This window comes from Coregonus lavaretus (genome assembly GCF_964263955.1).
Source record: "Coregonus lavaretus genome assembly, chromosome: 23".
NCBI lineage: Eukaryota > Metazoa > Chordata > Actinopteri > Salmoniformes > Salmonidae > Coregonus > Coregonus lavaretus.
The window spans coordinates 13,147,526-13,153,525 of record NC_140010.1 but is presented as its reverse complement, the minus strand read 5'-3'; positions in this window follow the sequence as shown (position 1 = coordinate 13,153,525).

Here is a 6,000-nt window from a genome sequence, read left to right as displayed (position 1 = left end):
GGGTCCAGAATGTCCCTCCTGGGCAACCAGGACTGCTCCTCCGCCCATAACCCACCCAGTCCACCAGAAATTGGAGACACCTCCCCACCCGCCGGCAGTCCAGGATCTGGTCCACAGTAAAAGCCAGCTGTCCACATATAGATTGCAAAATAGTTGGGAAGAGATTTTTGACGTACCGATTCCATGGCATAGTATTTATGAACTGATACGCAAAATGACGCCGGATTCAAAACTTTGAATTTTTCAATGTAAATTATTGTATAAATTTCTTGCTACCAATATAATGTTATTTATATGGGGGATACAATCTTCCCAGCTCTGCAGATTTTGCTGCGAAGAGACAGAATCATTAGATCATTAATATGGAGTTAGTCCCCCCTTTGCTGCAATAACAGCCTCCTCTCTTCTGGGAAGGATTTCCACTAGATGTTTGAAAATTGCTGCAGGGACTTGTTGTGGCGATTAGGCCTGGCTCGCAGTCAGCGTTCCAATTCATCCCAAAGCTGTTCGATGGGGTTGAGGTCAGGGCACTGTGCAGGCCAGTCAAGTTCTTCCACACCGATCTCGACAAACCATTTCTGTGGACCTTGCTTTTGTGAAATATCAGAATAATAGTAGAGAGAATGATTTATTTCAGCTTTTATTTCTTTCATCACATTCCCAGTTGGTCAGAAGTTTACATACACTCAATTAGTGTTTACATACACTCAATTAGTATTTGGTAGCATTGCCTTTAAATTGTTTAACATGGGTCAAACGTTTTGGGTAGCCTTCCACAATCTTCCCACAATAAGTTGGGTGAATTTTGGCCCATTCCTCCTGACAGAGCTGGTGTAACTGAGTCAGGTTTGTAGGCCTCCTTGCTCGCACACGCTTTTCAGTTCTGCCCACACATTTTCTATAGGATTGAGGTCAGGCTTTGTGATGGCCACTCCAATACCTTGACTTTGTTGTCCTTAAGCCATTTTACCACAACTTTGGAAGTATGCTTGGGGTCATTGTCCATTTGGAAGACCCATTTGCGACCAAGCTTTAACTTCCTGACTGAAGTCTTGAGATGTTGCTTCAATATATCCACATAATTTTCCTTCCTCATTATGCCATCTATTTTGTGAAGTGCACCAGTCCCTCCTGCAGCAAAGCACCCCCACAGCATGATGCTGCCACCCCCGTGCTTCAAGGTTGGGATGGTGTTCTTCGGCTTGCAAGTTCCCCCTTTTTCCTCCAAACATAACAATGGTCATTATGGCCAAACAGTTCTATTTTTCTTTCATCAGACCAGAGGACATTTCTCCAAAAAGTACGATCTTTGTCCCCATGTGCAGTTGCAAACTGTAGACTGGCTTTTTTATGGCGGTTTTGGAGCAGTGGCTTCTTCCTTGCTGAGCGGCCATTCAGGTTATGTCAATATAGAACTTGTTTTACTGTGGATATAAATACTTTTGTACCTGTTTCTTCCAGCATTTTCACAATGTCCTTTGCTTGTGATGAGTGTGATAGAAGGAGTCAGGCGCAGGAGGGTAAATCACAGAATACAGAGTTTATTCCGTTGTACACATTTGCGCTGGATAGCGACACAAGAAAACAGGCACAGAGGAAACTATCTACCCTGGCAATACAAACGGTACGGGATACTCCAACAATATACAGGCACAGGGGAAATATCTACCCCGGCAAAACAAAATGCGAGTAGCTCCACCGAGCTACACTACTCTCACAAATAACAATCACCCACAAGGACAAGGGGGGCAGATGGAACACTTATACACAGACTAATGAGGGGATAAGAACCAGGTGTGTGTAATTAACAAGACAAGACAAATGGAATGATGATATATGGAGCGGCAGTGGCTAGTAAGCCGGTAACGACTAACGCCGAAGCCTGCACGAACAAGGAGGGGAGGCAGACTCGGCGGAAGTCGTGACAGTACCCCCCCTTGACGCGCAGCTCCAGCAGTGCGCCGACCCCGGCCTCGGGGACGGCCAGGAGGACGCAGAGCAGGGCGAGCCGGATGGTGACGGTGGAAATCCCGCAACAGGGAGGGATCGAGGATATCCCTCACCGGGACCCAGCACCGTTCCTCCGGACCGTACCCCTCCCACTCCACGAGGTACTGAAGGCCCCCCATCTGACGCCTCGAATCCAGGATGGAACGGACAGAGTACGCCGGGGCCCCCTCGATGTCCAGAGGAGGTGGAGGAACCTCCCGCACCTCAGACTCCTGGAGCGGACCAACCACCACCGGCCTGAGGAGAGACACATGAAACGAGGGGTTAATACGGTAATCAGGGGGAAGTAATAACCTATAAGTGACCTCGTTGATTCTCCTCAGGACTTTGAACGGCCCCACAAACCACGGGCTCATTTTCCAGCAGGGCAGGCAGAGGGGCAGATTCCGGGTCGAGAGCCAGACCTGATCCCCCGGTACGAAGGCCGGGGCCTCACTGCGGTGGCGGTTAGCGTTGGCCTTCTGACGACGCACGGCGCGCTGGAGCAGCGTCCCACATCTCCTCCGCGCGCCAAAACCAGTCATCCACCGCAGGAGGCTTGTTCTGGCTCTGGTGCCATGGTGCCAGAACCGGTTGGTAACCTAAAACACATTGGAATGGCGTTAGGTTAGTAGAGGAGTGGCGGAGAGAGTTCTGAGCATATTCTGCCCATGGCAAGAACACCGACAACTCCCCCGGCCGGTCCTGGCAGTAAGACTGCAGGAACCTACCCACATCCTGATTTACCCGTTCCACCTGCCCATTTGACTCGGGGTGGAACCCAGAAGTCAGGCTGACCGAGACCCCCAGACGTTTCATGAACGCCTTCCAGACCTTGAATGTGAACTGGGGACCTCGGTCGGACACTACATCCTCTGGTACCCCGTACTGCCAGAAGACATGAGTAAACAGGGTTCTCCACAGTTTGCAGGGCTGTGGGGAGGCCGGGCAGAGGAAGGAGGCGGCAGGACTTGGAAAAGCGGTCCACAACGACCAGGATGGTGGTGTTACCTAGGGAGAGGGGAAGATCAGTCAAAAAATCAACAATTAGGTGAGACCATGGTCGTTGTGGAACTGGTAAAGGTTGTAACTTACCCGCTGGGAGGTGCCTAGGTGCCTTACTCTGGGCGCACACCGAGCAGGAGGAGACATACACCCTCACGTCCTTAGCCAAGGTAGGCCACCAGTACTTTCCGGTCAGGCAGCGCACTGTACGACCGATACCTGGGTGACCAGAGGAGGGTGACGTGTGTGTCCAGTAGATCAGACGATCATGGATAAGAGCAGGCACATACCGCAGCCCAGCTGGACACTGAGGTGGAGAAGAATCTGTGCGTAATGCCTTCTCTATATCTGCGTCCATCGCCCATACTACCGGCGCCACAATACAGGAGGCCAGGAGTATGGGGGTGTTGTCTCTGGGCCTCTCCACTGTGTCATACAGCCGGAACAGTGCGTCTGCCTTCACGTTCTTCGTACCCGGAATGTATCACAGTGTAAAATCAAACCGGGTGAAGAATAGGGCCCACCTGGCCTGGCGAGGATTCAGCCTCCTCGCTGCCCGGATGTATTCCAGGTTACGGTGGTCAATCCAGACGAGGAAAGGGTGTTTCGCCCCTTCGAGCCAATGCATCCACATGGTCAAAGCTCGGACAACAGCCAACAGCTCCCGATCACCAACGTCGTAGTTCTGCTCCGCCGGGCTGAGCTTCTTAGAGAGAAGGCACAGGGGCGGAGCTTGGGTGGCGTGCCCGAGCAATGAGACAGGACAGCGCCTATCCCAACCTCGGACGCATCCACCTCCACTATGATCGGTAGTGATGGATCGGGGTGGGCCAGTACCGGGGCTGAGGTGAACAGACCCCGCAGTTTGCTGAAGGCCAGGTCAGCCTCAGCAAACCAGCGGAGCCGGGACGGCGCACACTTCAACAGGGATGTAATGGGAGCTGTGACCTTGCCAAAGCCCCGGATAAACCTCCGATAGTAGTTGGCGAAGCCAAGGAAGCGCTGCACCTCCTTAACCGTGGTTGGAGTCTGCCAATTACGCACGGCTGAAATGTGATCTCCCTCCATCTCCACACCTGAGGTGGTAATGCGGTATCTGAGGAAGGAGACGGACTGCTGGAAAAACATACACTTCTCTGCCTTGGCATTAAGGTCATTTTCCAACAGTCAGGCCAGCACTTTGCCAACCAGGGACACATGCTCGGCGAGCGTAGCGGAATACACCAGGATGTCATCGATGTAGACCACCACACCGCGACCAAGCATGTCCCGAAACACCTCGTTCACAAAGGACTGGAAGACAAATGGAGCATTCATCAAACCGTAGGGCATCACCAGGTATTCATAATGCCCCGTGGTTGTGCTGAATGCTGTCTTCCACTCATCCCCCTCCCGAACACGCACCAGGTTGTATGCACTCCTGAGATCTAATTTGGTGAAGAAGCGCGCCGCATGCATTGACTCAATCACTGAAGGAATGAAGGGGAGAGGATAACTAAATCTTATATTCTCCTTGTTCAGTGATCGATAATCAATGCACGGGCGTAGACCACCGTCTTTCTTCTTCACAAACAAGAAACTTGAGGAGGCGGGCGAAGTGGAGGGACGTATATATATCCCTGGCCCAGGGACTCGTGATATATGTTTCCATAGCCTCCGTTTTAGCCTGCGACAGGGGGTACACATGACTCCTGGGGGGTACAGCGTCTACCCGAAGGTTTATCGTGCAATCCCCCGCCCGATGATGTGGTCATTTTGTCGCCTGCGTCTTAGAAAACGCGTGGGCCAGATCATGGTATTCGGGGGAATGCGCACGGTGGAGGTACCGTCTGGACTTTTCACCGTGGTTGCACCAACGGAAACACCTAGACACCTAGCCTGACACTCTCACGACCATCCCGTGAAAACCCTCTGCGGCCATGAGAAAGTGGGGTTGTGGAGTGCTAGCCAAGGGATACCTAATACCACAGGGAAAGCAGGAGACTCAATAATAGAAAAAGTTACCTGCTCACAATGAGTCTCCTGGGTGATCATGGTGACTGGTACAGTAACTTCCTTAACAAACCCGGACCCTAATGGCCGACTATCAAGTGCTCTGATGGGGAGTGGAATAGATAGGGGAACCAATGAAATGCCTTGACGGCGTGAGAATGCCCTGTCAATAAAGTTCCCAGCTGTGCCTGAATCGACTAGCGCCTTACACTGGGAATTACCATGTGATCGGGAAAGTAGATAGGTAGGGTACAGTGCGCAGCACTCTGAACGAGTGTGGGTGTTCGATACCTGGGGTGATGCGAGAGTGCCCTGCCTGCCACCTCCAGACCCAAAAGAGCGTTGACGACTACGTGTGGTGTACTGTCCCTTCGTGCCACCAGAGTTGCACTGTCGCTGTCGTCCGCTCTCTCGGACGGCGGCTCCTCCCAGCTCCATCAGCTCGGGATCCGAGTCGTCCTGGGTGGAAATGGGCAGACCCCTACCAGGACGTCCTCTGGCTGCCAGCAGGTTGTCCAAACGGATGGCCATGTCCACCAGTTGCGTGAAAGACAACATGGTGTCCCGGCAGGCTAGCTCCCGTCGGACATCCTCCGCAGATGGCACCGGAAATGGTAGATCAGGGCCCGTTCGTTCCACCCAGACCCCGCTGCCAGAGTCCGAAACCTGCGCGGTCCTCGTCCCCTGCCTCAGGTGGACCAGCCGCTCGCCCGCCTCTTGACCCTCAGGCGGGTGATCGAAGACCGCCCAAAAGAGGCAAGAGAACTCCCCGTAGTTCCCCAACGCGGCTCCTCCTTCGTTCCAAACCGCGTTGGCCCACTCCAGGGCTTTCCCCGAGAGGCAGGAAACTAGGACGGACACCTTCTCCCGCTCCGATGGGGCCGGCCTGATGCTGGAGAAGTAGAGCTCCAGTTGAAGGAGGAATCCTTGGCAAAGCGCCGTCGTCCCATCGAACGCCCGTGGTCGGGATATCTGGATCCCTCCGGGTGCTGGGGTGTAGGTGGCTGGATCCGG